Consider the following 12,603-nt stretch of genomic DNA (forward strand, 5'->3'; position numbering starts at 1 on the left):
CTGCAGATTTGGCTTCTTCTAAAGAAGGGCTCAGCTCCGTGAGTAAATAAGCGCTCCCTCAATGTACAGAAAGAAGCCAGTAGCAACCAAAAGGTCTCTCACTGCTGCTGTGGCCTTGAGTGAAGGGCCGACTGAGCTCGTGACTCATGATAGTATGAAAATCACGAAACTCAGTCCCGAGATTAACACCGCTGTTGATTCGCCGGTTCGTGAATCAAGACGCTGAGCAATACAGCACTGACTAACCAACCAATTAACTACTCCATCGCACACTATTCTCTTGAGTCACGTGACTGAGTGATTATATACGGGTTATGGATTGGTAATTGGATTTATAGAACACCTACAGATCTCAGCTACAAGGAGCTATAGCGTTATCGCCAATTCACACACACTACAATTCACTACAGCACGCACTAAGGCTTTTCACTCTGCTATGTCTTCAGTCGTTGTCTGGTAACGGCTTCAACGCCACAGATCCCTCAACTTTCGTGTTCACGTCCTTACTGGCAGGCGAATATCTCACACCTAACTAAACTCTACATTTGTCCTGCTTAAAAACCTCCTTGGCACCGACCACACTTAAAGAATATCTCCCAGCAGTTCTATTGTTGCGTCACGCAGCTGTCGCGCGCACTGCGTAAAGAACACCGCTTCCAAATTAGTCCACTTGCGTGTAGGAAACCGTTGCCTAGCAAAGGGCGTTATTTACAGAGTCATCATTTAGCAACGAGTATACATGCTACAATACATAACGGAGATAGCCAAGAAATTTCGTGATTTTATCGATTCCAAAGGTCCATTAATGTGTTAACGAAAGCCCGGAATTGACCCCTATCCTGAGACAGCTGATTCCAGTTCACTCATTTAAAAACTGATCTCTACGGTTCATTTTAACAATATTTTCCATCTTCACCCACATCTTCTAAGTGGTCTCATCACTTGAGGTTTCCGGCCAACATTTCTTATGCATGTCTTATTTCCTTCATACGAGCTTCCATTGCTACTCTGAATTTCGAAATAAAAAAATAACTTGTAAGTTACACGCTAGCCGGTTACAGTGGCCGCGCGGTCTAAGGCATGTACTGTCTTCGCTCGCTCGGAAACCGGGATCGTGGGTTCGGATCTGTTTCCTGTGAGGTACGAACTGAATTCTGATATATTATTCTTATACACTGCCGGTCACAGTAGCCGAGCGGTCTGAGGCATGTACTGTCTTCGCTCGCTCGGAAACCGGGATCGTGGGTTCGGATCTGTTTCCTGTGAGGTACGAACTGAATTCTTATATATTATTCTTATACACTGCCGATCACAGTGGTCGCGCGGTCTGAGGCATGAAATGTTTTCATACGCTCGAACACTGAGGTCGTGGTTTCGAATCCTACTCAATGCACGGACGTCTGTTTGTGTTTATTCTGTTTGCGTTAGGTATCGACCTTGCGACGGACTGATCCCACATCCAAGGAGTCCTACCGACTGTCTTAAATTAAGAAAATGAAGTGAAACGAACCGTTTCATAAATGCCGAGCTCCAAGTTGGAGCAACGGAAATAGACAAAGAAGAAGACGAAAAAAAGAAGTTGAGTTATCTGGGACGTAGAATGGAAGATGAAGAATATAAAATTATTACAATTAAATGAAATCTGATATAATGAAGTGTCTAACAAAATCTAATACAGGCAGAATGCAAACTTCATGTCACGTGATGAATGCATGACAAATATCTTCCAGCAGAAAGATTAAAAAGCCACTGAACCTGCAGAGTACGATTATGAGCGGTAGGAGTAGATGAATACTACTCTAACAATGTCATTCTAATAAACAAATAAACTTCATAAGTGTCAAGCAGTTCCGCAAGAGGCCTCTAGTGCAGTAATAGTTGTCGACGAAATGAGTTTCCTCGTATTTGCTGTTGAAAACAAAAGACTTAATTGACAAAGAATAGGGGAGTTTTCCGGAGGGGTGAACTTGCTGTTGTCTTCCTGCTGGAGCACTGGAACCATTAAAGAAGGAAGGAAGGAAAAATGGAAGACAAGTTGAGAAGACGGGTAGACAGACTGTGCTTCTAGAACTGTTTATCACATACGTACATAGTCCATTGAAATAAACTGTTCACTGAAGAGTTCGTGATGTCTACTGTAAAACTTTCAAATAATAACCAAACAAACTCCGTGGTTTTAGTCCGCAATCAAACTATACCGACCGAGCGACCGCCGCTTGTCGTCGAATTTAGTGCCAACTCTTGGGGAGAGATGGTGTCACGTGGTCAGCGCAACGGTTCCTCAAGGCCGTTAATCTCGGTTTTCTAGACCGAAGCCTCTATTTCCTTCAAATAGCTCCTCAATTATCCTCATGAGGCTGAGTGGACCCCGTTCTAGACCCACTACTTCTCAGAAAATCTGGTAGCGCCGGGAATCGAACCCTGAACCTCTGGATCTGTAGCCAGGAACTCTGACCACTCGACCACAGAGGCGGTCGCTTTCAAATAATATCGAGGCAAAATAGTAAATTTTAAGTTAACAGTTGTACAACAGAACCGGCACATGTGATATTTCTTAAGCTGTCCCTTTCCTTCATATTCTCCCCTACAGAACTTAGTTACCCCAGCTTTCTTCCTTGTAACTCGGTGCGGCCAGCGCAGACAACACCGTTCATTCTCACATGCTAAAAGTTTCCTCAGGGATGTTTACCGAGCCGTTTCCTAACAGTGGCCGTCTATTCTTGCTTATTAATAATCTGCTGCCTACCAACGGACGTCGTTCCGTCGTCTGTTTCGCGGCCGTTACCTACAAACTGATGTTCTTTCACACAATATCTACACGGCACCACACCCCAGAAGGCTGCTTTCTTCAATACATCAGTTCTTTCAGAGCCGTTCGCTAGCAACGGACATTTCTTTGGCTCCAGTTCTTGCTTTGAGCAAATATGAAACAGTAAAAAAAGGTAAAGGTATCCCTGTAACATGCCGTGAAGGCCCATAGGGTTGTGAGACGTCGAGGGTCCCACATTTTCTAGATAGTCGGCTCAAAGCTGGTGGTGAGGTTGCCAGCCTTACGCGCCGGCCGCCCTTTACCCCCCAGGAAGATTCCTGGTACTCGTTTATGTTAGAGGCTGAGTCGACCCCAGGGCCATAATAACGCTGGAAGGATTAGGTAAATTGAAAAAAAAAAATCCATCTCATCGTGACTCGAACCTGCGACCCTGCCTCATTTGTGTGGAAGTAATATAATCATATTCGTCCGGAGAGACGTGGAAAACTCACATAAACCTCAGGCATGACAGCCATACTCAGAGCCGACACTCAACTTCAGATTCTTACAAGTTAAGTAAAGAGAGAGTTAAACAGAGCACCGCGAAATTCGAGAGCCTCCTGCAAAAAGAAAAATGGCAGGTCTCCACCACAACGACAGCACAGCTGGAAACAATGACGGTAAAAATTACAGCGCGTCAGAAATATCTGTCGGACAGCCGTGTAATTAGAACACGTTACACCGTCCCTTAGCAAATTTCAATCCACTTGTTCACACGTGTGTTAATAAGGACAGGGATGGACACCCAGAAGTTTGAAATAAAAATCAGGAGGAAGGGACGTCAGTGGTAATCGTGTATTAATCAATGCTGACAGGGAGGGTGCAGGGAGGGAAGTGACGTAACAGACGCCACGTCACTGCATAATCACACTCGACAAACCAACGACATATAATGTAGGCCGCACATTGGCATGCGTCAAGACATGTAACAGTCAAGACACGATGTCTGTGACATGACGCAAAGAAAAGAGTACAGTTGAAACGAACGAGATTATGAAAACAGCCGCACAGCGGTCTGAGTCATGATGCTGACGTCAGCTTCATGCTGACCAATCACGAATGAAGCAAGACTGCGTCTTTTGTCTCAAGTCTTGAAGTTTGTCTTGACGCAGTTGGTGTGCGGCTGTTCCAGGCGGAATGACGGTAGTGGCCAGTCAACAGAGGTGTAAGTGCGCAAGAAACCTTATGTACGTGTAAACCTACAGAAAACGACTACTCAGTAGGTACAGACATGAAGCCAAGAAAACTACCCCCCGCTCCGAGCAAACAAGAACGTCAACGGGAGCTCAGACCAGGGCGCCTTAACGACAAAAACTGTGAGGTGGGCAGTTAGAGTGTGTTCAGCATCACACATTCACATAAAACATTTCGGTATCTACAAGTTAGAAAAATAACTACAGCGTTAACCAATAAATAAAAAAAAACAATCCATTTACTTACTCACGGAGCTGAACCCTTCTTGAGGATCCACCAATTCCGCAGCTACTCAAGAATTTCCCAGCATTTTATGGAACCCGAGGGCTCATTATCGTGTTCACAAAAGCCCACCACTGGTCCCTATCCTGAACCAGATCAGGCCAATCCATACCACCCCATCCTATCTCTCTAAGATCCATTTTAATATTGTCCACCCACTTACGCATTGGTCTTCCCAGTTGTCTCTTTCCTTCCGGCTTTCCCACCAATATCCTATATGCATTCCTCTTCGCCCTTATTCATGCTACATGCCCAGCCCACCTCATCCTCCTTCACTTGATCATTCTAATTATACTTGGAGAAGAGTACAATTTATGAAGCTCCTCATTATGCAGTTTTCTCCAACCTCCTGTCACTTCATCTCTCTTCGGTCCAAATAGTCTCCTCAACACCCTCATTCTATGTTCCTCCTTTGATGTCAAAGACCAAGTTTCAGACCCATAAACAACCACAGGCAAAATTATAATTTTGTATATTCTAATTTTTATGTTTTTAGACAGCTTATCCTGGTAAGCATGGTGCCACAGTTCGAGATGTGGTTCCAGGGCAGCAAATATGGCCTCTCCTAGCTTCTTGCCTTCTTCAAGATATATTTCCATATTGCCCATATAGCCTGTAGTGGCCTCACCCACCAAACGGACCAGTAATCAGTACTTTACAAGTTCACCAGGATTTTACGCCTGAACCTGAGGCTCCCTCGCCATGGGACCATCGTCTTGTCAAGTAATAGCTCTTGTTGTGGGTTGTAGTTTTTCCTGGATTTTTCAACTACGTTTTTTTTAATTGGCCCGATTTTATCTAGTCTATCTATTTCATCATCCAGGGAGAAATTGTCACTGTAATGCCGAAAATTCTAAAACCCACTCAAACCTCTTTCTGTTCATTAGCCTACCAAAAATTGATGTTTCAATCAATTTATTGGAGCTAAAATAATCTGTAATTTTATATTTTTTTTACATGGCCCATCAAAATAATTAGTCCGAGAAACATCTTCATATTTGTAATGCTGACATCTTTCCATTCTAAAGACTTTGTGGAGTTTTTGTGTTTGAATTTTGGGCATAGTATAAATCTGATTGCTCTATAAGAATTTCAAGAAGCCCATTCCCAAAAAATACAGTTCACTTGTTCAGAAATACTGATAGGTTCATCGGGTGTAAATGTGAGGCCAGTGTTACCTAAAAACTATTCTAAATTTCTTGAAACATTAATTTTAGTCCAACCATCATCAACATTATCGACAGTTTGCATCTGAATCACTCACCTCTAACCGCACTCTTTTTCTACCTTTCTTGATGCTGAATGGCCAATATCATCGTCATCATTATCACTACTACTTTTATCACTTTCAAAATCACTTGGAGCGTCTGACATCCGATCTGAGTGTAATTCTTGCATAATTTCATTGTCTAACAAACCTCAATCACTACGCGTGCCATCTTGAAACTAGATATGGCGGGAAGTAGAACAGGAAGACCTACAATAGTTCTTAAAAAATTAAACAAAACACTCTAAAAGAAAACCAGTGTGTACATAGACATCTAGATATATTCTAATCAATGTTTGAAGTTGAATAAATCTCCGTTAGATGGCAGAGCTTTAAAGGCTAGAGAAAAAAAAAAGATTTGTGCAAGGCGTGTTACTTCTTAAACAAAATTCCTACAATTTATTTAAAAATAAAGGATAATGTACAATACATATTAGTAGTATACTCTTAGACTTAAGAGATAATCGCGGGACGACCGCTATGATAGAATAAGACCTTTACAAGACTGGGCTACATAGGGTCGGATATGGGAATTGCTTAGGCCTTCTTTTTGTATACACATTTATTTTTCAAGTTAAAAAATAACGTTACTTTACGTAGTCCGACGTTTATGAACGGCAGCGGAACTAGGATGGCCAGGGTTTGTTCTATAGCTTTCGTGTTACTTGTATTTGACGTTGGCCGCGCCATAGCTCAAGCAATTAGTCGCTGGCTTCCCACCGCGGCTGCCCGGGTTCGATCCCGGGTCTGGTCAAGTGGGATTTGTGATGGACAACGTGGTGCTGGGGCAGATTTTCTCCAAGTACTTCGGTTTCTACTGCCAATCTTCATTCCACCAATTGCTCCACAATCACCCTCACCTATCATCTGGGGCTGGTCCAATAGGCCAGAAGTGGCCACAGTACAAGGGACTTACTCCCACCCCACTAGCAATAAAAAAAATGTATCTGACGTTGAAGAATCTTCCTGTTTGGCCTACATTCCTTTTGAGGCGAGACTTGCATTAAATTTTGTAGTAGCCAGTTTTTCTTACAAGGATACATCTTTCTGATAAGATTACATTTTTGCACAAATATTTTGGTTTTTAACACAACTGTCACGTTGGTACTGTTCATTTCCTTCAACTGTATGTACAGTCAAGCGCTGCTATATGTCGTAGTTGCTTTGTTAAGTTACTGCGCACATAAGCCACTTATACATACATCTTGACATCTAGCCCGAACTCCTTGCGTAGTCAATGTTATGCTTGCCTTAACCAGCACGAACGTGATACGAACTAACCTAACCTGCAGCCGAGTTCCCATTCACCGGCTAAAACATTTTTTTTTTTATAAATTTACTACAGACCTATAGTTATAAACATGTGTGAATAGTGTAGGATTAAAGACTTACGTGTAATCGTTTTCCCTTATGGTGGTCATTCATCTGCTCGTGTGAGAAGCAAAGGATCGAGATAGAATTCACTTATCGATGCTGTTTCATTCTTATTGTTGCTCAAGTTACTGCACACGAGTAAAATAAGAGGAAGCAACTGGACACTGTCTGTATAGGTGGTCTGGTCTCTCTGCCTTCGTGAATATATTCAAAATACACACTGCTGTCTTCAGACACTACACACATACCACCTCACTGCTAGCATCACTATCATGGCCGCATATCTGTTCACCCTTCACACGTTCAACTTCTACTGTGGGACTAGTTAAACCACAAAAGTTGTGACATTTGTGGGATACAGAGCGATTGAAAACTTCATGGCGAAATTTATAAATACTCGAAACGAACTGCAATTTTACGAGTGATACAGACTTACGTTCATCTTCCCCACACCCCACTACACCCTCCCCGACCGTCATTTCCCCTCCCGCAACTCTGAACAACCGCACCATAAGATCCGTGTTTGCAAATTAAGAAGAGTCGAAAGGAGTATAATAAGTCAGTGTTTTTCAACCAATGGGCCTTGAAACTATTTTACTGTTAATGACCGTTCTGATTCAATACATTCTCAGATATATATTGTATCCATCGATAAGATTAGCGATGCTTTATTTTAATGTGGTATCCTCCTGACCCCGTGCTGTCAAAATAAACAATTGCCCCGCATTTCAGTGGACCTTAGAGGCTAAGTTCGAAAACAATAACCCACCAACAAATCTCCAAAAAAAGAAAAAAAGCTTAACTATTTTTTACTTTTGTATCCAACAGATGTAGTGAAAAAAAATGAGTAAATTATACAACGAAAAGTTTCGTGCTTTACAACTCAATTAATGTGGTTCAACTCGAGGGTACGTTGGACTCGACATATACCTCGGATGTGGAAACAAGATACGAGTGCAAAATTTTGGAAGTTGCCACTTCATATATTAAGGTTATGGTGGACGATACTGAACTCTTAAGAAAATTCAAAGTCGGTAGGTTATGAAGACAGCAACGTCACACCTTAAAATTCTGTTGCCACAGATTAAAGCTGCCTTTCTAAAACAGCTTCTGAACTCAAACGGAAACCTTGGTTTGGTATAAACTGATTACTAATGTCGCCGTATCCACTTAATACATCTCCATCTTAAAATGTTACTAACGATGCCATCACATGACTGATAACGTCCATTTCACAACTAAGCATCAATTTTTTCTGCATCTTCTCCCTAAATTAATGTTTCCAAACAAATCCAAAGCCGCCGATCAATGTAACCGGGAAAGTGTCGGCTCTCCCCATTTCCTGTTTCTGTCATATAAGACTGAACGATGAAAATGGTGAATCCATTCTTTCAGATCTTATGAACATCCTTCTGTGTATTCTGATAACATTTCTACAGTAGGAGAATATTTTGACCGAAGAGAGATGAAGTGGCAGGAGGTTGGAGAAAACTGCATAATGAGGAGCTTCATAACTTGTACTCTTCTCCAAGTATAATTAGAATGATCAAGTCAAGGAGGATGAGATGGGAAGGGCATGTAGCACGAATGGGAGAGAAGAGGGATGCATATAGGATATTGGTGGGAAAGCCAGAAGGAAAGAGACCACTGGGAAGACCAAGGCATAGGTGGGCGGACAATATTAAAATGGATGATACGGATTGGATTGATCTGGCTCAGGATAGGGACCAGTAGAGGGCTCTTGTGAACACGGTAATGAACCTTCGGGTTCCATAAAATGTTGGGAAATTCTTGAATAGCTGCAGATTTGGTTTCTCCTCAAGAAGGGCTCAGCTGCATAAGTAAGCACAGTACCGTCTGGATACCCCACAACAGAAAATAACGCCAGTAGACACAAGGAGAGGACGGAAGAATATGAACGAGAACTCGTGCGAACAGAAGCGAACGACAGACGTTTCTAATATTCCCTGCACACATTGCGCACGAAGTCTCTCCGATGTAACGCTCTGCCATCGAAACCGCCAGAAGACGAACGAAAGCGAACGGAAAATTCGTCTACGGGCGGGCGTTTGAAAACTTTAGTTTTCTTTCGCGTAGTTTATAACCACATTGCCGAAAGAAATGAAATGAAATTACGTCGGAGCTTCTAAGCAGTGGGAAGCGTGCATTTGAAATTAGCTAAAAACGTCAAAGATAAAAGAAACAGCAGATAGCAGAATAAATAAAAAATATTTTCTTACAGAACAAACATTACATAAGATCACTGGGGCACAATGTAAGTTTTAAAATTATTTTTGTGGGACGTAATAACAAGACCCGGTCTAGAAAACCGAAATTAACTGCCGTGGGGATCCGTTGCTGACGCGACACCCCTCTATCAGCTAAAGTTGGCACTAACTTCGCCGACAAGCGCCTGTGGCTCGGTCGTTATAGTTCGCTTGCGCACTACAGGCCACAGAGTTTCTTTTTGTAATAACAAGAAAATAATGATAAAACTTAGTCACATTAGACGGTGTTATTTTTGTCTTTGTAGAAAATAATAGTTACGAACCGGCTAAACTTGAGGTAACGTATACAACAAGTGGTTGGTTCGAGGGTTATTTAATGCCGTTCCATCAATTAACAATATATTTTTAGTAGGAAATTAGAAAAAAAAAACTGAGAGTGCTCCGATGCACCTTGCCCTCAAACATCCATAGTCAACGTTCATAATATAATGTAACAGAGCAATGTGGCACCAATACAAAACAAGAGAAAAGGTTAAACTCCTGTATATTCTAACCTTTATATTTGTTTTATTTGGATATAGGAAGACAAAATTTTCTGACCTGAATGGTTGTAGGCACTCACCGACTTTAATTTTCTCTTAATTTCTCTAATGCAGTCTTGTTATCACTCTCAATTGCTTGAACACTGTCACATTTTCTGCTTTCAGGGTATGAGACATGAGCATATCTGTAACTGTCTTTGTTTACTTCTAGACAAACCTTCTTACTGACGAGTAATATGGTCTCTCTGTTTTTCTTCAGAAAAGTCATAGAAGTTCTCAGGCGCAAGTAGAGAGACTTGGAAGGATTGGTATGTGGGTCACCGTGACAATTGCACTTACAAAATTAAGCTGCATAGATCAAAAAAAAAATTCTTTTCAAAGTTTTAAAGTCACTTTCAATTAACTCAATGCATTTCTTTCGTCTGAAGACACATGTTTCAGCATTTCAGTTCTCTTGAAAGGATACTGTCCACTGTGGATGACAAGTTTTATACATTTACAACGTTCTTTACGATGCTATTAAACCTTTCCCCTTTCAAAGATTCTTTGGAATTATAAAGACATGTTTCAGCATTTCAATTCATTTCAAGAACTTACTTGCATAAATGTCCCTTAAAAAATAAAATAACAGATAAATTAAATGAACAAAAACAAATATCATCATCATCATCAGTAATCTGTCACATGACAGGTCCACAGTCTCTTCCAAAACAATTCCACCACTTAATGCGATCTAGAGCTTTCTCCTTCACATGACAGTATCCTCTTCTGTCCCCAAGGTCATTCAGCATCTTCTTACGTCTTCTTGTCACTTCTATCCACTCATCTATCTTTCCTTCGATAACTTCTTTTAGAAGGCAGTTTCTGCGTAAAACATGACCAATCCAATTAGCCTTCCGTTTTCTTATTTCGTGTAGGATATTAATTCAATAAAAAATATTTTTAACTTCTGCAATCTTACTATTGTTATTCAAAACTACAGACCTATGCAATGTCATTAAACAAACACAGTTGTTGAGGCTGTATTTTAGAAATTCTGAAACAAGGATGATATTACACTGAACTCGATGACAATATATAAAAAGAGAAAATGAATTCAACAGAGCCATGCTTTCAGTAGGCTTCAGAAACTGGTCATATCGACTGTTTCAAGTTACCACTTTCCTTTAGGCCGCGCCATAGCTCAAGTGGTTAGTCACTGGCTTCCCACTGCGGCAGCCCGGGTTCGATCCCGGGTCTGGTCAAGTGGGATTTGTGGTGGACAAAGTGGCACTGGGGCAGGTTTCTTCCGAGTACTTCGGCTTCCCTTGCCAATCTTCATTCCACCAGTTGCTCCACAATCACCCTCACCTATCATCTGGGACTGGTACCATAGGCCAGAAATGGCCACAGTACAAGGGACTTAGTCCCACCCCACTAGCAATAAAAAAAAATACCACTTTCCTTGGCTGAAAATGTGTTACTGCATCAATTCCAAACACGTGTGGCCATGTTAATGCATGCAACACCTAATCCATTTCATTATAATTGATTCTTATAGTTACTTATTTTACAGAAGAGAAGTCCACATCCAGGCCTTTTTTTATAATTTCATGTCCTTTAAATCGTAGTAATGAATGTTATTAGAATATTAGATTATAGATCTATATTCACTCTGTAAATATATATTCACCTACAGCAACATGCATCAGTTGTAGGAATATACAGCCATATTATGACCATTAAATTTAATCACTTGAGTTACAGGTCATAGAGATATGACTGATAATGAGTTAAATTATAGGTTGAAACTTACTTACTTCCTTACTCATGGAGCTGAGCCCTTCTTGAGGAGCAGCAATTCTACAGCTACTCAAGAATTCCCAGCATTTTATGGAACTCACAGGTTCATTACTGTGTTCACAAGAGCCCTCCACTGGTCCCTACCCTGAGCCAGACCAATCCAATCCATACCATCCTATCTCTCTAAGATCCATTTTAATATTGACCACACACCTACGCTTTGGTCTTCCCAGTCATCTCTTTCCTTCTGGCTTTCCCACCAATATCCTATGCACATTCCTTGTCTCCCTCATTCATGCTACATGGCCTGTCCACCCCATCCTCCTTAACTTGCTCATTCTAATTATACTTGGAGAAGAGTACAAGTTATGAAGCTCCTCACTGAAAACATGTAGCCTAATTTACACTTACATTAAATAAGTAAGATATATACAAACATCTGTTGTCTTCATTGAAGTTATTTCCCTTATTTGTTGTGTTGATGGTTATTACATATGATAAATATTATATACACAACAGTATGTGATCCATAAAAATTACTGGAGATCACAGATATGTATCTAGCAAACATAGGTAAAGCTATCCCTGTAACAAGACTGTGGAGGTCCATAGGTTTCTGAGATGTCAAAGCTAACGCATTTTCTAGACAATTGACTCACAGATGGCGGTGAAGTTGTCAGCCTTATGAGCAGACCGTCCTTTATCCCCCACGAAGATTCCTGGAACTCATTTCTGTTAGAGGCTGAGTCAACCCCAGGGCCAAAGTGCGGCTGGAAGGATTAGGTAGATTAAAAAAATCCACCTCATCGGGATTTGATCCTGCAACCTTCCAGCTTGTAGCATAGTGCCTCAACAACTATGCTACCACATTCTCCATCTATTGAGCGCATAAGCTGTATCTGTGAGATAGTGCACAAATGGGAGTACAGCGAGACAGTAGCACTCAGCGAAGGGAAAATTCTTGACCCTACCTGGGCCTGAACTCCAACCCCTTGGTCATCCAGTCCATAGCCAGTAGCTATATCGACTACAGTATCCCAGCTCCCTTATCACACAGATGTAATTTTAATTAAAATGTGTCAAGACGAAAGCTATAGGAAAGTCCACAGAAACATATCTGATATA

This window comes from Cryptotermes secundus, unplaced genomic scaffold (assembly GCF_002891405.2).
Source record: "Cryptotermes secundus unplaced genomic scaffold, Csec_1.0 scaffold688, whole genome shotgun sequence".
Lineage (NCBI taxonomy): Eukaryota > Metazoa > Arthropoda > Insecta > Blattodea > Kalotermitidae > Cryptotermes > Cryptotermes secundus.